Source organism: Oncorhynchus gorbuscha, linkage group LG22, assembly GCF_021184085.1.
Source record: "Oncorhynchus gorbuscha isolate QuinsamMale2020 ecotype Even-year linkage group LG22, OgorEven_v1.0, whole genome shotgun sequence".
Lineage (NCBI taxonomy): Eukaryota > Metazoa > Chordata > Actinopteri > Salmoniformes > Salmonidae > Oncorhynchus > Oncorhynchus gorbuscha.
In genome coordinates this window covers 52,088,170-52,112,167 of record NC_060194.1, presented here as the reverse complement: position 1 = coordinate 52,112,167, position 23,998 = coordinate 52,088,170, and the positions used below count along the sequence as shown (strand labels likewise).

Here is a 23,998-nt window from a genome sequence, read left to right as displayed (position 1 = left end):
AATCATCACCTCCACTCCTCCATACTGTCTTCAGAATCATCACCTCCACTCCTCCATACTGTCTTCAGAATCAACACCTCCACTCCTCCATACTGTCTTCAGAATCAACACCTCCACTCCTCCATACTGTCTTCTATAATCAACACCTCCACTCCTCCATACTGTCTTCTATAATCATCACCTCCACTCCTCCATACTGTCTTCAGAATCATCACCTCCACTCCTCCATACTGTCTTCAGAATCATCACCTCCACTCCTCCATACTGTCTTCAGAATCAACACCTCCACTCCTCCATACTGTCTTCAGAATCATCACCTCCACTCCTCCATACTGTCTTCTATAATCATCACCTCCACTCCTCCATACTGTCTTCTATAATCATCACCTCCACTCCTCCACTCCTCCATACTGTCTTCTATAATCATCACCTCCACTCCTCCATACTGTCTTCAGAATCATCACCTCCACTCCTCCATACTGTCTTCAGAATCATCACCTCCACTCCTCCATACTGTCTTCTATAATCAACACCTCCACTCCTCTATACTGTCTTCAGAATCATCACCTCCACTCCTCCATACTGTCTTCAGAATCATCACCTCCACTCCTCCATACTGTCTTCTATAATCATCACCTCCACTCCTCCCTCCTCCATACTGTCTTCTATAATCATCACCTCCACTCCTCCATACTGTCTTCAGAATCATCACCTCCACTCCTCCATACTGTCTTCAGAATCATCTCCTCCACTCCTCCATACTGTCTTCATAAATCATCACCTCCACTCCTCCATACTGTCTTCTATAATCATCACCTCCACTCCTCCACTCCTCCATACTGTCTTCTATAATCATCACCTCCACTCCTCCATACTGTCTTCAGAATCATCACCTCCACTCCTCCATACTGTCTTCTATAATCAACACCTCCACTCCTCCATACTGTCTTCTATAATCAACACCTCCACTCCTCCATACTGTCTTCTATAATCATCACCTCCACTCCTCCACTCCTCCATACTGTCTTCTATAATCAACACCTCCACTCCTCCATACTGTCTTCTATAATCATCACCTCCACTCCTCCATACTGTCTTCAGAATCATCACCTCCACTCCTCCATACTGTCTTCTATAATCATCACCTCCACTCCTCCACTCCTCCATACTGTCTTCTATAATCATCACCTCCACTCCTCCATACTGTCTTCAGAATCATCACCTCCACTCCTCCATACTGTCTTCTATAATCAACACCTCCACTCCTCCATACTGTCTTCAGAATCAACACCTCCACTGTCTTCTCCTCCACTCCTCCATACTGTCTTCTATAATCCTCCATACTGTCACCTCCACTCCTCCATACTGTCTTCTATAATCATCACCTCCACTCCTCCATACTGTCTTCAGAATCAACACCTCCACTCCTCCATACTGTCTTCAGAATCATCACCTCCACTCCTCCATACTGTCTTCTATAATCAACACCTCCACTCCTCCATACTGTCTTCAGAATCAACACCTCCACTCCTCCACTCCTCCATACTGTCCCACTCCTCCATACAGTCTTCTATAATCATCACCTCCACTCCTCCATACTGTCTTCTATAATCATCACCTCCACTCCTCCACTCCTCCATACTGTCTTCTATAATCATCACCTCCACTCCTCCACTCCTCCATACTGTCTTCTATAATCAACACCTCCACTCCTCCATACTGTCTTCTATAATCATCACCTCCACTCCTCCATACTGTCTTCTATAATCAACACCTCCACTCCTCCACTCCTCCATACTGTCTTCAGAATCAACACCTCCACTCCTCCATACTGTCTTCTATAATCAACACCTCCACTCCTCCATACTGTCTTCTATAATCATCACCTCCACTCCTCCATACTGTCTTCAGAATCATCACCTCCACTCCTCCATACTGTCTTCAGAATCATCACCTCCACTCCTCCATACTGTCTTCAGAATCAACACCTCCACTCCTCCATACTGTCTTCAGAATCAACACCTCCACTCCTCCATACTGTCTTCTATAATCAACACCTCCTCCATACTCCTCCATACTGTCTTCAGAATCATCACCTCCACTCCTCCATACTGTCTTCAGAATCATCCACTCCTCCATACTCCACTCCTCCATACTGTCTTCAGAATCAACACCTCCACTCCTCCATACTGTCTTCTATAATCATCACCTCCACTCCTCCATACTGTCTTCTATAATCAACACCTCCACTCCTCCATACTGTCTTCTATAATCATCACCTCCACTCCTCCATACTGTCTTCAGAATCATCACCTCCACTCCTCCATACTGTCTTCTATAATCATCACCTCCACTCCTCCACTCCTCCATACTGTCTTCTATAATCATCACCTCCACTCCTCCATACTGTCTTCAGAATCATCACCTCCACTCCTCCATACTGTCTTCTATAATCAACACCTCCACTCCTCCATACTGTCTTCAGAATCAACACCTCCACTCCTCCACTCCTCCATACTGTCTTCTATAATCAACACCTCCACTCCTCCATACTGTCTTCTATAATCATCACCTCCACTCCTCCATACTGTCTTCAGAATCAACACCTCCACTCCTCCATACTGTCTTCAGAATCATCACCTCCACTCCTCCATACTGTCTTCTATAATCAACACCTCCACTCCTCCATACTGTCTTCAGAATCAACACCTCCACTCCTCCACTCCTCCATACAGTCTTCTATAATCATCACCTCCACTCCTCCATACTGTCTTCTATAATCATCACCTCCACTCCTCCACTCCTCCATACTGTCTTCTATAATCATCACCTCCACTCCTCCACTCCTCCATACTGTCTTCTATAATCAACACCTCCACTCCTCCATACTGTCTTCTATAATCATCACCTCCACTCCTCCATACTGTCTTCTATAATCAACACCTCCACTCCTCCACTCCTCCACTCCTCCATACTGTCTTCAGAATCAACACCTCCACTCCTCCATACTGTCTTCTATAATCAACACCTCCACTCCTCCATACTGTCTTCTATAATCATCACCTCCACTCCTCCATACTGTCTTCAGAATCATCACCTCCACTCCTCCATACTGTCTTCAGAATCATCACCTCCACTCCTCCATACTGTCTTCAGAATCAACACCTCCACTCCTCCATACTGTCTTCAGAATCAACACCTCCACTCCTCCATACTGTCTTCTATAATCAACACCTCCACTCCTCCATACTGTCTTCAGAATCATCACCTCCACTCCTCCATACTGTCTTCAGAATCATCACCTCCACTCCTCCATACTGTCTTCAGAATCAACACCTCCACTCCTCCATACTGTCTTCAGAATCAACACCTCCACTCCTCCATACTGTCTTCTATAATCAACACCTCCACTCCTCCATACTGTCTTCTATAATCATCACCTCCACTCCTCCATACTGTCTTCAGAATCATCACCTCCACTCCTCCATACTGTCTTCAGAATCATCACCTCCACTCCTCCATACTGTCTTCAGAATCAACACCTCCACTCCTCCATATTGTCTTCAGAATCATCACCTCCACTCCTCCATACTGTCTTCTATAATCATCACCTCCACTCCTCCATACTGTCTTCTATAATCATCACCTCCACTCCTCCACTCCTCCATACTGTCTTCTATAATCATCACCTCCACTCCTCCATACTGTCTTCAGAATCATCACCTCCACTCCTCCATACTGTCTTCAGAATCATCACCTCCACTCCTCCATACTGTCTTCTATAATCAACACCTCCACTCCTCCATACTGTCTTCAGAATCATCACCTCCACTCCTCCATACTGTCTTCAGAATCATCACCTCCACTCCTCCATACTGTCTTCAGAATCATCACCTCCACTCCTCCATACTGTCTTCAGAATCAACACCTCCACTCCTCCATACTGTCTTCTATAATCATCACCTCCACTCCTCCATACTGTCTTCTATAATCATCACCTCCACTCCTCCACTCCTCCATACTGTCTTCTATAATCATCACCTCCACTCCTCCATACTGTCTTCAGAATCATCACCTCCACTCCTCCATACTGTCTTCAGAATCATCTCCTCCACTCCTCCATACTGTCTTCAGAATCATCTCCTCCACTCCTCCATACTGTCTTCAGAATCATCACCTCCACTCCTCCATACTGTCTTCTATAATCATCACCTCCACTCCTCCACTCCTCCATACTGTCTTCTATAATCATCACCTCCACTCCTCCATACTGTCTTCAGAATCATCACCTCCACTCCTCCATACTGTCTTCTATAATCAACACCTCCACTCCTCCATACTGTCTTCTATAATCAACACCTCCACTCCTCCATACTGTCTTCTATAATCATCACCTCCACTCCTCCATACTGTCTTCTATAATCAACACCTCCACTCCTCCATACTGTCTTCTATAATCATCACCTCCACTCCTCCATACTGTCTTCAGAATCATCACCTCCACTCCTCCATACTGTCTTCTATAATCATCACCTCCACTCCTCCACTCCTCCATACTGTCTTCTATAATCAACACCTCCACTCCTCCATACTGTCTTCTATAATCAACACCTCCACTCCTCCATACTGTCTTCTATAATCAACACCTCCACTCCTCCACTCCTCCATACTGTCTTCTATAATCAAGACCTCCACTCCTCCACTCCTCCATACAGTCTTCAGAATCATCACCTCCACTCCTCCATACTGTCTTCAGAATCATCACCTCCACTCCTCCATACTGTCTTCTATAATCAACACCTCCACTCCTCCATACTGTCTTCAGAATCAACACCTCCACTCCTCCATACTGTCTTCAGAATCAACACCTCCACTCCTCCATACTGTCTTCTATAATCAACACCTCCACTCCTCCATACTGTCTTCTATAATCAACACCTCCACTCCTCCATACTGTCTTCTATAATCAACACCTCCACTCCTCCACTCCTCCATACTGTCTTCTATAATCATCACCTCCACTCCTCCATACTGTCTTCTATAATCATCACCTCCACTCCTCCACTCCTCCATACTGTCTTCTATAATCATCACCTCCACTCCTCCATACTGTCTTCAGAATCAACACCTCCACTCCTCCATACTGTCTTCTATAATCAAGACCTCCACTCCTCCACTCCTCCATACAGTCTTCTAGTATCTAGATATCACATAGTTGCTGAGTTACTGAGTGAGGCCCACATGGTAAAGACACACGTTATATGTTACAGAAAGTGTGGGGCTGCATGGTGAGGAAAGCCTGGCAACCTGAATATGTACTCTGTCTCTGTCTTTACTCAGCAAACACAGGCTGGTTGGTTGATGAGAAGATTACGGAATATTGAATTAGTCATTAAATATCACTGGAGAAGTATACAGACGTGTAGGCTATTATCAATGACAAAACAGTATAGCTACATAGTTGAATTGGGTATAGAAAAGAGTTATGTTATTCTGCTTGCCGTCTACTTATGGCTTGGAATTAATATACATTTCATTGAGGAAAAATTAACTCATACTAAAAATTGCATTGGGGAAGAAGGAATGCAGATTTAGACTACATATTGGAAACGACCATTTTTTCAGTTTTGCTTGCTGCATATAGCCGTGTGTTTCTGTGTGTAGGTGGGCTCGGTCTTCTCTCAGCTCTGATGTCACTCACTGCAAGCGCCTTAGGCTTGGAGCGTGCGCCACCGGGGAAGTCAGTGGCTAGTTCATGCGGGGAAATCTGATTGAGAGCGCGTGAAACCGTGATAGCTCGCACTACAAGGGTAAACGGTTATTTTCTGGATGATCAAGGTTTGTCGATGGGAAAATATCCTGTTTAACTGTAACTTTTCACTCCACTTTAAAAGAGGCAGTTATCAAAGGTAAGATGTTATGTGAATGTTATTTTTCTGTTTAAAATATTATCTTCAGATATTTATCCTATAGCCTATATTGAAACTTGTACAAACAACAATGCAAATGTCATGTTAATTATTGCAACAACGCACCGTTTGAGAGTAACACTATAATCGTCCGTGTAACATTCAGTTCGTGTCTCTCCGCTGGCCCAGTTGGTTTCAGCACCATGGCCAGCGCCGGTTCCCGGGACAGTAACGGTGTTGTGCAGCTCTTCAAGGAGGACCGGTGCCCATCCGGTAGGCTCGAGGACTGCCTCCTCAACTTCACCTGGCAGCCAGGTTTTCCAGAGCTGTTCAACTACACAGCTAATGGCAGCTGGCTGGGGGACCCGGAGCCCATGTCGCCAATCATCCTTATCATAGCAGCGATGTACTCCGTAGTGTTTGTGGTCGGGCTGGTTGGAAACTGTCTGGTCATGTTTGTCATCATCAGGTGAGTCTGGGATAGTCATGTTCTGACTAGGTTAGTCTACTCCTGTCCCTTGTCCGTATGGTCCATGTGGAGTAAACTAGGGGTTGTAGGCTATGTGATGCATAGATGAAGGCATCACTACTTTAGCAAAGATCCAAGCATGCAGCCTTGGGGCCATGGTTAGGTGTAATCTAGACTGTGGTTAGGTGTAATCTAGACTGTGGTTAGGTGTAATCTAGACTGTGGTTAGGTGTAATCTAGACTGTGGTTAGGTGTAATCTAGACTGTGGTTAGGTGTAATCTAGACCGTGGTTAGGTGTAATCTAGACCGTGGTTAGGTGTAATCTAGACCGTGGTTAGGTGTAATCTAGACCGTGGTTAGGTGTAATCTAGACCGTGGTTAGGTGTAATCTAGACTGTGGTTAGGTGTAATCTAGACCGTGGTTAGGTGTAATCTAGACAGTGGTTACGTGTAATCTAGACCGTGGTTAGGTGTAATCTAGACAGTGGTTACGTGTAATCTAGACTGTGGTTAGGTGTAATCTAGACTGTGGTTAGGTGTAATCTAGACTGTGGTTAGGTGTAATCTAGACTGTGGTTAGGTGTAATCTAGACTGTGGTTAGGTGTAATCTAGACAGTGGTTACGTGTAATCTAGACCGTGGTTAGGTGTAATCTAGACTGTGGTTAGGTGTAATCTAGACTGTGGTTAGGTGTAATCTAGACTGTGGTTAGGTGTAATCTAGACCGTGGTTAGGTGTAATCTAGACTGTGGTTAGGTGTAATCTAGACCGTGGTTAGGTGTAATCTCTAGGAATCGATCAACTATTAAATAAATGACTAGGACCCTACTATGCTGCATTATTGTGAAGATTATGAGGGTTTGTTCTGGTTTAACTTTCAACTGCTCCAGTGATTCGATGACATGCCAGGGAGTTGTCTGAGTTTCGTGCGCAACACTGAGAAGTTTTTTATTTATTTTTTATTTTTATTTAACCTTTATTTAACCAGGTAGGCTAGTTGAGAACACCTTTATTTAACCAGGTAGGCTAGTTGAGAACAAGTTCTCATTTGCAACTGCGACCTGGCCAAGATAAAGCAAAGCAGTGTGAACAGACAACACAGAGTTACACATGGAGTAAACAATTAACAAGTCAATAACACAGTAGAAAAAAAAGAGAGTCTATATACATTGTGTGCAAAAGGCATGAGGAGGTAGGCGAATAATTACAATTTTGCAGATTAACACTGGAGTGATAAATGATCAGATGGTCATGTACAGGTAGAGATATTGGTGTGCAAAAGAACAGAAAAGTAAATAAATAAAAACAGTATGGGGATGAGGTAGGTGAAATTGGTTAGGCTATTTACCGATAGACTATGTACAGCTGCAGTGATCGGTTAGCTGCTCAGATAGCAGATGTTTGAAGTTGGTGAGGGAGATAAAAGTCTCCAAATTCAGCGATTTTTGCAATTCGTTCCAGTCACAGGCAGCAGAGAACTGGAACGAAAGGTGGCCAAATGAGGTGTTGGCTTTAGGGATGATCAGTGAGATACACCTGCTGGAGCGCGTGCTACGGATGGGTGTTGCCATCGTGACCAGTGAACTTTGTGGACGTTCCTTTGTCAAAATACAGATTTAGATTCCGATTAATTTCAAATTGAATAATTGTTCACTGTCAGTATGTGTGCATGTGTGGGGTGCGAGCGTGTGTGTGTGTGTGTGTGTGTGTGTGTGTGTGTGTGTGTGTGTGTGTGTGTGTGTGTGTGTGTGTGTGTGTGTGTGTGTGTGTGTGTGTGTGTGTGTGTGTGTGTGTGTGTGTGTGTGTGTGTGTGTGTGTGTGTGTGTGTGTGTGTGTGTGTGTGTGTGAAATGGCTATGATAATGTGGTTTTCTGGATCCTTGATACCTTTTTTTAGAAAAACCTTTTGCTCGCTTTGAGGACAATACAGTGCGACTGACACGGGCCACTACCAAAACATGCGGACTCTCCTTCACTGTAGCCAACGTGAGGAAAACATTTAAATGTGTCAACCCTCGCAAGGCTGCCGGCCCAGACGGCATCCCCAGCCGCGCCCTCAGAGCATGCGCAGATCAGCTGGCTGGTGTGTTTACGGACATATTCAATCAATCCTTATCCCAGTCTGCTGTTTCTTGGGAACAGGAACCCTCTTCTTGGTGGTTCCTGTTCCCAAGAAAGCTAAGGTAACTGAGCTAAATGACTATCGCCCTGTAGCACTCACTTCCGTCATCATGAAGTGCTTTGAAAGACTAGTCAAGGGCCATATCACCTCCACCCTACCTGACACCCTAGACCCATTCCAATTTGATTACCGCCCTTATAAATCAACAGACGATGCAATCGCCATCACACTGCACACTGCCCTAACCCATCTGGACAACAGGAATACCTATGTAAGAATACTGTTCATCGATTACAGCTCAGCATTTAACACCATAGTACCCTCCAAACTCGAGGACCTAGGCTCGAGAGCATCCTGTCGGGCTGTATCACCGCGTGGTACGGCAGCTGGTCCGCCCACAACCGTAAGGCTCTCCAGAGGGTAGTGAGGTCTGCACAACACCACCCGATGTCACAGGAAGGCCAAAAAGATCATCAAGGACAACAACCACCCGAGCCACTGCCTGTTCACCCCGCTATCATCCAGAAGGCGAGGTCAGTACAGGTGCATCAAAGCGGGGACCGAGAGACTGAAAAACAGCTCTCCCTCAATGTCAACAAAACGAAGGAGCTAATCGTGGACTTCAGGAGACAGAGGGAGTACAACCCCATCCACATCGACGGGACCGCAGTGGAGAATGTGAAAAGCTTAAAGTTCCTCCATACACATCACTGACAATCTGAAATGGTCCATCCACACAGATAATGTGGTGAAGAAGGCACAACAGCACCTCTTTAACCTCAGGAGGCTGAAGAAATTTGGCTTGGTCCATAAGACCCTCACAAACTTTTACAGATGCACGGTGAGAGCATCCTGTCAGGCTGTATCGCCGCCTGGTACGCCAACTGCACCGTCCGCACCCACAGGGCTCGCCAGAGGTTAGTGCGGTCTGCCCAACGCATCACCAGCAGCACACGACCTGCCCTCCAGTCCGGTGTCATAGGAAGGTCAAGAAGGTCTCTCCAGTGAGTGAGGCTGGTAGCCTATTAGCAGATGCTTTTTTCAAAGCCTATGTCAGACATTCCAGTGAGTATAATCAGCTCCAATTAGTGTAATTTGCTCAATATTAGAAGTTGAGAAATAATGTGCATTTGAAATCATTAGAAATAAGATATTCTCCTCTTTTCCGTGGGTATGTAATTAATGTGTTCTGTTGTTGCTAGCGATATTCCTAAAAAACACAATATTTTTTCCACTTTTTTATTTTATTCAAATTTTCGCAGAGCCCTGCAGGTTGAATGCCCATGTAATAAAGTCAAATTATCTCTGTCTGACCAGGTATACCACTAAGAAAGTCATACTAAATCTGTCTGACCAGGTAAACCACTAAGAAATACATATTGTCATGACTCCTACCGAAGGTGGCTCCCCCTCCTGTTCGGGTGGCGCTCGGCGGTCGTCGTCACCGGCCTACTAGCTGCCACTGATCCCTTTTCCCCCTTTCTGTTTATTGGTTTCACCTGACTTCTTCCCCACTACACCCTGAACTCTCTGCTTCCTGACTTCTTCCCCACTACACCCTGAACTCTCTGCTTCCTGACTTCTTCCCCACTACACCCTGAACTCTCTGCTTCCTGACTTCTTCCCCACTACACCCTGAACTCTCTGCTTCCTGACTTCTTCCCCACTACACCCTGAACTCTCTGCTTCCTGACTTCTTCCCCACTACACCCTGAACTCTCTGCTTCCTGACTTCTTCCCCACTACACCCTGAACTCTCTGCTTCCTGACTTCTTCCCCACTACACCCTGAACTCTCTGCTTCCTGACTTCTTCCCCACTACACCCTGAACTCTCTGCTTCCTGACTTCTTCCCCACTACACCCTGAACTCTCTGCTTCCTGACTTCTTCCCCACTACACCCCGAACTCTCTGCTTCCTGCGCCGGACTTCTTCCCCACTACACCCTGAACTCTCTGCTTCCTGACTTCTTCCCCACTACACCCCGAACTCTCTGCTTCCTGACTTCTTCCCCACTACACCCCGGGCGTTACAAATATGATCTATTTCTGACCAGGTAAACCACTAATACAGTCCTATTATCTCTGTCTGGTCAGGTTTATGACTAATACAGTCCTATTATCTCTGTCTGGTCAGGTATATGACTAATACAGTCCTATTATCTCTGTCTGGTCAGGTATATGACTAATACAGTCCTATTATCTCTGTCTGGTCAGGTATATGACTAATACAGTCCTATTATCTCTGTCTGGTCAGGTATATGACTAATACAGTCCTATTATCTCTGTCTGGTCAGGTATATGACTAATACAGTCCTATTATCTCTGTCTGGTCAGGTATATGACTAATACAGTCCTATTATCTCTGTCTGGTCAGGTATGACTAATACAGTCCTATTATCTCTGTCTGGTCAGGTATATGACTAATACAGTCCTATTATCTCTGTCTGGTCAGGTTTATGACTAATACAGTCCTATTATCTCTGTCTGGTCAGGTATATGACTAATACAGTCCTATTATCTCTGTCTGGTCAGGTATATGACTAATACAGTCCTATTATCTCTGTCTGGTCAGGTATATGACTAATACAGTCCTATTATCTCTGTCTGGTCAGGTTTATGACTAATACAGTCGTATTATCTCTGTCTGGTCAGGTATATGACTAATACAGTCGTATTATCTCTGTCTGGTCAGGTATATGGCTAATAAAGTCCTATTATCTCTGTCTTTCCAGGTACACTAAGATGAATACAGCCACCAACATCTACATCTTTAATCTGGCTGTAGGCGACGCCTTAGTGACCACCACAATGCCTTTCCAGAGTACTGACTACCTGATCAACTCCTGGCCCTTCGGAGAGGTAACCCCTAGCCCCTAACCTCTAACCCCTAACCCTTCCAGAGTACTGACTACCTGATCAACTACTGGTCCATCGGAGAGGTAACCCTAACCTCTAACCCCTAACCTCTAACCCCTAACCCCTAACCCTTCCAGAGTACTGACTACCTGCTCAACTCTTGGCCTGTCGGAGAGGTAACCCTAACCTCTAACCCCTAACCTCTAACCCCTAACCCCTAACCCTTCCAGAGTACTGACTACCTGCTCAACTCTTGGCCTGTCGGAGAGGTAACCCCTAACCCCTGACCTCTAACCCATAACCCTTCCAGAGCACTGACTACCTGCTGAACTTCTGGCCCGTCGGAGAGGTATCCCCTAACCTCTAACCCCTAACCCTTCCAGAGTAGTGACTACCTGATCAACTCCCTGCCCATCGGAGAGGTAACCCTAACCCCTGACCTCTAACCCCTAACCCTTCCAGAGTACTGACTACCTGCTCAACTCCTGGCCCGTCGGAGAGGTAACCCTAACCCCTGACCTCAAACCCTTCCAGAGTACTGACTACCTGCTGAACTCTTGGTCTGTCGGAGAGGTAACCCCTAACCTCTAACCCCTAACCCTTCCAGAGTACTGACTACCTGCTCAACTCTTGGCCTGTCGGAGAGGTGGCATATTACTGTTCCTCAGTAGCGTAATGTTTGTCAGATTACTGTACCTCAGTAGCATAATGTTTGGCAGATTACTGTACCTCAGTAGCGTAATGTTTGGCAGATTACTGTACCTCAGTAGCATAATGTTTGTCAGATTACTGTACCTCAGTAGCATAATGTTTGTCAGATTACTGTACCTCAGTAGCATAATGTTTGTCAGATTACTGTACCGCAGTAGCATAATGTTTGTCAGATTACTGTACCTCAGTAGCATAATGTTTGTCAGATTACTGTACCTCAGTAGCATAATGTTTGTCAGATTACTGTACCTCAGTAGCATAATGTTTGTCAGATTACTGTACTTCAGTAGCATAATGTTTGGCAGATTACTGTACCTCAGTAGCATAATGTTTGGCAGATTACTGTACCTCAGTAGCATAATGTTTGGCAGATTACTGTACCTCAGTAGCATAATGTTTGTCAGATTACTGTACCTCAGTAGCATAATGTTTGGCAGATTACTGTACCGCAGTAGCATAATGTTTGTCAGATTACTGTACCTCAGTAGCATAATGTTTGTCAGATTACTGTACCTCAGTAGCATAATGTTTGGCAGATTACTGTACCTCAGTAGCATAATGTTTGTCAGATTACTGTACCTCAGTAGCATAATGTTGGTCAGATTACTGTACCTCAGTAGCATAATGTTTGTCAGATTACTGTACCTCAGTAGCATAATGTTTGGCAGATTACTGTACCTCAGTAGCATAATGTTTGTCAGATTACTGTACCTCAGTAGCATAATGTTTGGCAGGTTACTGTACCTCAGTAGCATAATGTTTGGCAGATTACTGTACCTCAGTAGCATAATGTTTGGCAGATTACTGTACCTCAGTAGCATAATGTTTGGCAGATTACTGTACATCAGTAGCATAATGTTTGGCAGATTACTGTACCTCAGTAGCATAATGTTGGCAGATTACTGTACCTCAGTAGCATAATGTTTGGCAGATTACTGTACCTCAGTAGCATAATGTTTGTCTGATTACTGTACCTCAGTAGCATAATGTTGGCAGATTACTGTACCTCAGTAGCATAATGTTTGGCAGATTACTGTACCTCAGTAGCATAATGTTTGGCAGATTACTGTACCTCAGTAGCATAATGTTTGTCAGATTACTGTACCTCAGTAGCATAATGTTGGTCAGATTACTGTACCTCAGTAGCATAATGTTTGTCAGATTACTGTACCTCAGTAGCATAATGTTGGTCAGATTACTGTACCTCAGTAGCATAATGTTTGGCAGATTACTGTACCTCAGTAGCATAATGTTTGGCAGATTACTGTACCTCAGTAGCATAATGTTTGTCAGATTACTGTACCTCAGTAGCATAATGTTTGTCAGATTACTGTACCTCAGTAGCATAATGTTGGTCAGATTACTGTACCTCAGTAGCATAATGTTTGTCAGATTACTGTACCTCAGTAGCATAATGTTTGTCAGATTACTGTACCTCAGTAGCATAATGTTTGTCAGATTACTGTACCTCAGTAGCATAATGTTGGTCAGATTACTGTACCTCAGTAGCATAATGTTTGTCAGATTACTGTACCTCAGTAGCATAATGTTTGTCAGATTACTGTACCTCAGTAGCATAATGTTTGGCAGATTACTGTACCTCAGTAGCATAATGTTTGTCAGATTACTGTACCTCAGTAGCATAATGTTGGTCAGATTACTGTACCTCAGTAGCATAATGTTTGGCAGATTACCTACTCTGGCTGTCCTGTGGTGAGATGATTTGAAATGGCATTAAGCACATTTCTGTGAAAAATAATGTTCCTCTCCTTCAGGTGGTGTGTAAGGTGTTCATCAGTATAGACTACTACAACATGTTCACCAGTATCTTCACTCTGACCATGATGTCAGTGGATCGATATGTAGCTGTGTGTCACCCGGTCAAGGCTCTGGACTTTAGAACTCCCGTGAAAGCGAAGATCATCAACGTTCTCATCTGGGTATCATCCTCTGCTGCCGGCATCCCTGCTCTAGTGCTGGGCAGCACACAGAACAACAACGGTACACACACACACACACACACACACACACACACACACACACACACACACACACACACACACACACACACACACACACACACACACACACACACACACACACACACACACACACACACACACACACACACACACACACACACACACACACACACACACACACACACACAGAGTCATTGATTACCTATTAAATCCGGTCAGTGTGTATGGTTTAGGATTTAGGGGTCGATGTGGGATTATGTCTGTCGAGGAGTAGAGGCTTTGTATGAGAAGGAAAAGTGCATTATGGGTTATTTGAGTTTCAGGGAGACAAATACATATAAGGGATCTGTTCACCTCAGCCGCTGAAAGCTGCTGATTGGTCAGTAAGATGTATAAAGCTTTCTGATTGGTAAATCTGCGCTCTGGAACACAGGCAGGACAGACAGAATCTGATAAATAATCATAAAAGTACATGGGACTTATATAGCTCTTTTCATCTGTTATAATATAACATGGTACATACAGTTGAAGTCGGAAGTTTACATACACCTCAGCCAAATACATTTAAACTCAGTTTTTCACAATTCCTGACATTTAATCCTAGCAAACATTCCCTGTCTTAGGTCAGTTAGGATCACCATTTTATTTTAAGAATGTGAAATGTCAGAATGATAATAGAGAGAATGTAACGCCCGGGGTGTGGTGGGGAAGAAGTCAGGAAGCAGAGAGTTCAGGGTAGCGCTACTTTATTTGCACCACAACGGTGAAACGACGCCAACCCAAACAGATGCCCCAAACACGGGGAACTTAAACAGTCCAGCAAAATACAAAATAGATGGACAACGTGACCTACAGCCGTGTACAACATGTACACTGAAAACAATCAAATCAAATGTATTTATATAGCCCTTCGTACATCAGCTGATATCTCAAAGTGCTGTACAGAAACCCAGTCTAAAACCCCAAACAGCAAGCAATGCAGGTGTAGAAGCACGGTGGCTAGGAAAAACTCCCTAGAAAGGCCAAAACCTCGGAAGAAACCTAGAGAGGAACCAGGCTATGAGGGGTGGCCAGTCCTCTTCTGGCTGTGCTGGGTAGAGAGGAACCAGGCTATGAGGGGTGGCCAGTCCTCTTCTGGCTGTGCCGGGTGGAGATTATAAACCTAGAGAGGAACCAGGCTATGTGGGGTGGCCAGTCCTCTTCTGGCTGTGCCGGGTAGAGAGGAACCAGGCTATGTGGGGTAGCCAGTCCTCTTCTGGCTGTGCCGGGTAGAGAGGAACCAGGCTATGTGGGGTGGCCAGTCCTCTTCTGACTGTGCCGGGTGGAGATTATAACAGAACATGGCCAAGATGTTAAAATGTTCAAAAATGATAAATAATAATAAGGCAGAACAGTTGAAACTGGAGCAGCAGCATGGCCAGGTGGACTGGGGACAGCAAGGAGTCATCATGTCAGGTAGTCCTGGGGCATGGTCCTAGGGCTCAGGTCAGTTGAAACTGGAGCAGCAGCACGGCCAGGTGGACTGGGGACAGCAAGGAGTCATCATGTCAGGTAGTCCTGGGGCATGGTCCTAGGGCTCAGGTCCTCCGAGAGAGAGAAAGAAAGAGAGAAGGAGAGAATTAGAGAACGCACACTTAGATTCACACAGGACACCGAATAGGACAGGAGAAGTACTCCAGATATAACAAACTGACCCTAGCCCCCCGACACATATACTACTGCAGCATAAATACTGGAGGCTGAGACAGGAGGGGTCAGGAGACACTGCGGCCCCATCTGAGGACAACCCCGGACAGGGCCAAACAGGAAGGATATAACCCCACTCACTTTGCCAAAGCAGAGCCCCCACACCACTAGAGGGATATCTTCAACCACCAACTTACCATCCTGAGACAAGGCTGAGTATGGCCCACAAAGATCTCCGCCACGGCACAACCCAAGGTGGGGGCGCCAACCCAGACAGGATGACCACATCAGTGAAAGAACCCACTCAGGTGACGCACCCCTTCCACGGACGGCATGAGAGAGCCCCAGTAAGCCAGTGACTCAGCCCGCACAACCAGCAGGCGGGCTGGCTGGTAAATGAAGCCCAACCAATCAGCCTAAACTAAACACAGGTGCAACTAATAAAGAGAAAAGGGGGATAAGGGATCAGTGGCAGCTAGTAGGCCGGTGACGACTTGCTTGGGCCAAGAAACACAAGCAATGGACATTAGACCGGTGGAAAAATGTCCGCCGAGCGCCACCCGAACAGGAAGGGGAGCCACCTTCGGTAGGAGTCGTGACAGAGAATGATTTATTTCAGCTTTTCTTTCTTTCAACACATTCCCAGTGGGTCAGAAGTGTACACTCAATTCGTGTTTGGAACCAAAAATCTCAAATCTGGACTCATCAGACCATAGGACATTTTTCCACCTGTCTAATGTCCATTGCTTGTGTTTCTTGGCCCAAGCAAGTCTCTTATTATTATTGATGTCCTTTATAAAAGGAGGTGAATATTTTAATTTTTTAAAAGATTTTTTTGAATTTTACCCCTTTTTTCCTCCCCAATTTTCATGGTATCCAATTGTTGTAGTAGCTACTATCTTGTCTCATCGCTTCAACTCCCGTACAGGCTCGGGAGAGATGAAGGTTGAATGTCATGTGTCCTCCGATACACAACCCAACCAAGCCGCACTGCTTCTTAACACAGTGCGCATCCAACCCGGAAGCCAGCCGCACCAATGCGCCGGATGAAACACCGTGCACCTGGCCACCTTGGCTAGCGCACACACTGCGCCCAGCCCGCCACAGGAGTTGCTGGTGCGCGATGAGACAAGGACACCCCTACCGACCAAGCCCTCCCTAACCCGGGCGACGCTAGGCCAATTGTGCGTCGCCCCACGGACCTCCCGGTCGCGGCCGGTTACGACAGAGCCTGGGCGCGAACCCAGGGACTCTGATGGCACAGCTGGCGCTGCAGTACAGCGCCCTTAACCACTGCGCCACCCGGGAGGCAGGAGGTGAATTTAATAGTACAAAAAACCTGGAACAACACAGAACATTAGTAGCGTCTGGACATGAGAAAAATAACTAATACTGCCTGTGAAATGAACCAAAGGGAGTGACAGATATAGGGAAGGTCAGTGACAGATATAGGGAAGGTCAGTGACAGATATAGAAGGTAATCATAGAAGTGATGGAGTCCAGGTGAGTCTCATGAGGTGCAGTGTAATAAGTAAATAATAAGTAAACTGGCGACAACGAGAGCCAGAGAGGAGGAGAGGGAGTAGATATGACATCTACCTTGTCACAACTTAACTGATTGGCTTAAACACATTAAGAAGGAAAGAAATTCCACAAATGAACTTTTAACAAGGCACACCCGTTAATTGAAATGCATTCCAGGTGACTACCTCATGAAGCTGGTTGAGAGAATACCAAGACTGTGCGAAGCTGTCATCAAGGCAAAGGGTGGCTACTTTGAAGAGTCTCCTGCCTAAATGACTACGGACCTGTGGCACTCAAGTCTGTAGCCATGAAGTGCTTTGAAAGGCTGGTCATAGCTCACATCAACACCATTATCCCAGAAACCCTAGACCCACTCCAATTAGCATACCGCCCTAATAGATCCACAGATGATGCAATCTCAATCACTCCACACTGCCCTTTCCGACCTGGATCACCTATGTGACAATGCTATTCATTGACTACAGCTCAGCGTTCAACACCATAGTGCCCTCAAAGCTTATCACTAAGCTAAGGATCCTGGGACTAAACACTTCCCTCTGCAACTGGATCCTTGACTACCTGACGGGCCGCCCCCAGGTGGTAACGATAGGCAACAACACATCCGAAACGCTGATACTCAACACGGGGGCCCCTCAGGGGTGCGTGCTCAGTCCCCTCCTACTCCCTGTGCACTCATGACTGCACGGCCAGGCACGACTCCAACACCATCATTAAGTTTTCCGATGACACAACAGTGATCACCGACAATGGTTAGACAGTATATAGGGAGGAGGTCAGAGACCTGGTCGTGTGGTGCCAGGACAACAACCTCTCCCTCAACATGATCAAGACAAAGGAGATGATTGTGGACTACAGGAAAAGAAGGACCAAGCATGCCCCCATTCTCATTGACGGGGCTATAGTGGAGCAGGTTGAGAGCTTCAAGTTCCTTGGTGTCCACATCACCAACAAACTATCATGGTCGAAGCAGACCAAGACAGTCGTGAAGAGGGCACAACAAAGCCTATCCCCCCTCAAGAGACTGAAAAGATTTGGCATGGGGTCCTCAGATCCTCAAAATGTTATATGACTGCACCATCGAGAGCATCCTGGTTGCATCACTGCCTGGTATGGCAACAGCTCGGCCTCCGACCGCAAGGCACTAGAGGGTAGTACATCACTGGGCCTAGTACATCACTGGAGAGAGGTTTCCTGTCATTCAGGACCTGTATACCTGGCGATATCAGAGGAAGGCCCTAAAAATTGGTCAAAGACACACTAGTCATAGATTGTTCTCTACTACGCACAGAAAGCAGAGCACCAAAAGGCGTAACAGCTTCTACCCCCAAGCCATAAGACTCCTGAACAGCTAATCAAATGACCCAGACTATCTGCATTACCCCCTTCCCCCTCTTTTACGCTGCTGTTAGTCTCTGTTTATTATCTATGCATAGTCACTTTAACCCTACCTACAGCTACATATTACCTAAATTATTTTGACTAACCGGTGCCCCCGCACATTGACTCTGTACCGGTACCCCCTGTATATAGCCTCCACATTGACTCTGTACCGGTACCCCCTGTATATAGCCTCCACATTGACTCTGTACCGTAACACCCTGTATATAGCCTCCACATTGACTCTGTACCGGTACCCCCTGTATATAGCCTCCACATTGACTCTGTACCGTAACACCCTGTATATAGCCTCCACATTGACTCTGTACCGGTACCCCCTGTATATAGCTTTGTGTTGTAGGTGTCCTGAAGGGCAGGTAGTTTGCCCCCAGTGGGCAGACCGCACCACCCTCTGGAGAGCCTTGAGGTTGCAGGCGGTGCAGTTGCCATACCAGGTGGTGATATTGCCCGACAGGATGATTTCAACTGTGCACCTGTAAAAGATTGTGAGGGTTTTAGGTGACAAGACAAATTTCTTCAGCCTCCTGAGGTTGAAGAGGCTCTGTTGCGCCTTCTTCACCACACTGTCTGTGTTAGTGGTCCATTTCAGTTTGTCAGTGATGTGAGGATCAGGATGAGGATCAGCAGAGTGGATGTTTCCTACCTTCACCACCTGGGGGCGGCCCGTTAGGAAGTGGTGCCAGAACTTGGTTTGGGCGAGGTGTTGGGCTTCAGTAATATGAGTTAGGTTGAGGTCAGACAGTGGTAACGGGGAGGGGTCAGATAGTGGGAACAGGGAGGGGTCAGATAGTAGGAACAGGGTGGGGTCAGACAGTGGGAACAGAGAGGGGTCAGATAGTAGGAACAGAGAGGGGTAATGTGAGTTAGGTTGAGGTCAGACAGTGGAAACAGGGAGGGGTCAGACAGTAGGAACAGGGAGGGGTCAGACAGTAGGAACAGGGAGGGGTAATGTGAGTTAGGTTGAGGTCAGACAGTAGGAACAGGGAGGGGTAATGTGAGTTAGGTTGAGGTCAGGCAGTAGGAACAAGGAGGGGTAATGATGTGAGTTAGGTTGAGGTCAGACAGTGGAAACAGGGAGGGGTCAGACAGTAGGAACAGGGAGGGGTCAGACAGTAGGAACAGGGAGGGGTAATGTGAGTTAGGTTGAGGTCAGACAGTAGGAACAGGGAGGGGTAATGTGAGTTAGGTTGAGGTCAGATAGTGATTGGCTCCGCTGTCCTGGCGTCGTGAGGGAGTTTGTTCCACCATTGGGGGGCCAGAGCAGCGAACAGTTTTGACTGGGCTGAGTGGGAACTGTACTTCCTCAGTGGTAGGGAGGCGAGCAGGCCAGAGGTGGATGAACGCAGTGCGCTTGTTTGGTGTAGGGCCTGATCAGAGCCTGGAGGTACTGAGGTGCCGTTCCCCTCACAGCTCCGTAGGCAAGCACCATGGTCTTGTAGCGGATGCGAGCTTCAACTGGAAGCCAGTGGAGAGAGCGGAGGAGCGGGGTGACGTGAGAGAACTTGGGAAGGTTGAACACCAGACGGGCTGCGGCGTTCTGGATGAGTTGTAGGGGTTTAATGGCACAGGCAGGGAGCCCAGGCAACAGCGAGTTGCAGTAATCCAGACGGGAGATGACAAGTGCCTGGATTAGGACCTGCGCCGCTTCCTGTGTGAGGCAGGGTCGTACTCTGCGGATGTTGTAGAGCATGAACCTACAGGAACGGGCCACCGCCTTGATGTTAGTTGAGAACGACAGGGTGTTGTCCAGGATCACGCCAAGGTTCTTAGCGCTCTGGTAGGAGGACACAATGAAGTTGTCAACCGTGATGGCGAGATCATGGAACGGGCAGTCCTTCCCCGGGAGGAAGAGCAGCTCCGTCTTGCCGAGGTTCAGCTTGAGGTGGTGATCCGTCATCCACACTGATATGTCTGCCAGACATGCAGAGATGCGATTCGCCACCTGGTCATCAGAAGGGGGAAAGGAGAAGATTAATTGTGTGTCGTCTGCATAGCAATGATAGGAGAGACCATGTGAGGTTATGACAGAGCCAAGTAACTTGGTGTATAGCGAGAATAGGAGAGGGCCTAGAACAGAGCCCTGGGGTACACTAGTGGTGAGAGCGCGTGGTGAGGAGACAGTTTCTCGCCACGCCACCTGGTAGGAGCGACCTGTCAGGTAGGGCGCAATCCAAGCGTGGGCCGCGCCGGAGATGCCCAACTCAGAGAGGGTGGAGAGGAGGATCTGATGGTTCACAGTATCGAAGGCAGCCGATAGGTCTAGAAGGATGAGAGCAGAGGAGAGAGAGTTAGCTTTAGCAGTGCGGAGCGCCTCCGTGATAGAGAGAAGAGCAGTCTCAGTTGAATGACTAGTCTTGAAACCTGACTGATTTGGATCAAGAAGGTCATTCTGAGAGGGATAGCGGGAGAGCTGGCCAAGGACGGCACGTTCAAGAGTTTTGGAGAGAAAAGAAAGAAGGGATACTGGTCTGTAGTTGTTGACATCGGAGGGATCGAGTGTAGGTTTTTTCAGAAGGGGTGCAACTCTCGCTCTCTTGAAGATGGAAGGGACGTAGCCAGCGGTCAGGGATGAGTTGATGAGCGAGGTGAGGTAAGGGAGAAGATCTCCGGAAATGGTCTGGAGATGAGAGGAGGGGATAGGGTCAAGCGGGCAGGTTGTTGGGCGGCCGGCCGGCCGTCACAAGACGCGAGATTTAATCTGGAGAGAGAGGGGAGAAAGAGGTCAGAGCACAGGGTAGGGCAGTGTGAGCAGAACCAGCGGTGTCGTTTGACTTAGCAAACGAGGATCGGATGTCGTCGACCTTCTTTTCAAAATGGTTGACGAAGTCATCTGCAGAGAGGGAGGAGGGGGGGGGGGGGGGAGGATTCAGGAGGGAGGAGAAGGTGGCAAAGAGCTTCCTAGGGTTAGAGGCAGATGCTTGGAATTTAGAGTGGTAGAAAGTGGCTTTAGCAGCAGAGACAGAGGAGGAAAATGTAGAGAGGAGGGAGTGAAAGGATGCCAGGTCCGCAGGGAGGCGAGTTTTCCTCCATTTCCGCTCGGCTGCCCGGAGCCCTGTTCTGTGAGCTCGCAATGAGTCGTCGAGCCACGGAGCGGGGGGGGGGGGACCGAGCCGGCCTGGAGGATAGGGGACATAGAGAGTCAAAGGATGCAGAAAGGGAGGAGAGGAGGGTTGAGCAGGCAGAATCAGGAGATAGGTTGGAGAAGGTTTGAGCAGAGGGAAGAGATGATAGGATGGAAGAGGAGAGAGTAGCGGGGGAGAGAGAGCGAAGGTTGGGACGGCGCGATACCATCCGAGTAGGGGCAGTGTGGGAAGTGTTGGATGAGAGCGAGAGGGAAAAGGATACAAGGTAGTGGTCGGAGACTTGGAGGGGAGTTGCAATGAGGTTAGTGGAAGAACAGCATCTAGTAAAGATGAGGTCGAGCGTATTGCCTGCCTTGTGAGTAGGGGGGGGAGGTGAGAGGGTGAGGTCAAAAGAGGAGAGGAGTGGAAAGAAGGAGGCAGAGAGGAATGAGTCAAAGGTAGACGTGGGGAGGTTAAAGTCGCCCAGAACTGTGAGAGGTGAGCCGTCCTCAGGAAAGGAGCTTATCAAGGCATCAAGCTCATTGATGAACTCTCCGAGGGAACCTGGAGGGCGATAAATGATAAGGATGTTAAGCTTGAAAGGGCTGGTAACTGTGACAGCATGGAATTCAAAGGAGGCGATAGACAGATGGGTAAGGGGAGAAAGAGAGAATGACCACTTGGGAGAGATGAGGATCCCAGTGCCACCACCCCGCTGACCAGAAGCTCTCGGGGTGTGCGAGAACACGTGGGCGGACGAAGAGAGAGCAGTAGGAGTAGCAGTGTTATCTGTGGTGATCCATGTTTCCGTCAGTGCCAAGAAGTCGAGGGACTGGAGGGAGGCATAGGCTGAGATGAACTTTGCCTTGTTGGCCGCAGATCGGCAGTTCCAGAGGCTACCGGAGACCTGGAACTCCACGTGGGTCGTGCGCGCTGGGACCACCAGATTAGGGTGGCCGCGGCCACGCGGTGAGGAGCGTTTGTATGGTCTGTGCAGAGAGGAGAGAACAGGGATAGACAGACACATAGTTGACAGGCTACAGAAGAGGCTACGCTAATGCAAAGGAGATTGGAATGACAAGTGGACTACTCGTCTCGAATGTTCAGAAAGTTAAGCTTACGTAGCAAGAATCTTATTGACTAAAATGATTAAAATGATACAGTACTGCTGAAGTAGGCTAGCTGGCAGTGGCTGCGTTGTTGACTTTGTAGGCTAGCTGGCAGTGGCTGCGTTGTTGACACTACACTAATCAAGTCGTTGAGGTCAGACAGTAGGAACAGGGAGGGGTAATGTGAGTTAGGTTGAGGTCAGACAGTAGGAACAGAGAGGGGTAATGTGAGTTAGGTTGAGGTCAGACAGTAGGAACAGGGAGGGGTCAGATAGTGGGAACAGGGAGGGGTCAGATAGTAGGAACAGGGAGGGGTCAGATAGTGGGAACAGGGTGGGGTCAGACAGTGGGAACAGGGAGGGGTCAGATAGTAAGAACAGAGAGGGGTCAGATAGTGGGAACAGGGAGGGGTCAGACAGTGGGAACAGGGAGGGGTCAGATAGTGGGAACAGGGTGGGGTCAGACAGTGGGAACAGGGAGGGGTCAGATAGTAAGAACAGAGAGGGGTCAGATAGTGGGAACAGGGAGGGGTAATATGAGTTAGGTTGAGGTCAGACAGTGGTAACAGGGAGGGGTAATGTGAGTTAGGTTGAGGTCAGACAGTAGGGACAGGGAGGGGTAATATGAGTTAGGTTGAGGTCAGACAGTAGGAACAGGGAGGGGTAATATGAGTTAGGTTGAGGTCAGACAGTAGGAACAGGGAGGGGTCAGATAGTGGGAACAGGGAGGGGTCAGATAGTAGGAACAGGGAGGGGTAATGTGAGTTAGGTTGAGGTCAGACAGTAGGAACAGAGAGGGGTCAGACAGTGGGAACAGAGAGGGGTCAGATAGTGGGAACAGGGAGGGGTCAGATAGTAGGAACAGGGAGGGGTAATGTGAGTTAGGTTGAGGTCAGACAGTAGGAACAGAGAGGGGTCAGACAGTGGGAACAGAGAGGGGTCAGATAGTGGGAACAGGGAGGGGTCAGATAGTGGGAACAGGGAGGGGTCAGATAGTGGGAACAGAGAGGGGTCAGATAGTGGGAACAGGGAGGGGTCAGATAGTGGGAACAGGGAGGGGTCAGCCAGTGGGAACAGAGAGGGGTCAGATAGTGGGAACAGAGAGGGGTCAGATTGTGGGAACAGAGAGGGGTCAGATAGTGGGAACAG

General features: G+C 47.5%; 1 pseudogene; it reads left to right on the top strand.

The window, feature by feature from the left end:
* The first annotated feature begins 5,766 nt into the window (after positions 1–5,766).
* Positions 5,767–23,998, top strand: part of LOC124009471 — a 29,334-nt pseudogene continuing 11,102 nt past the window's right edge.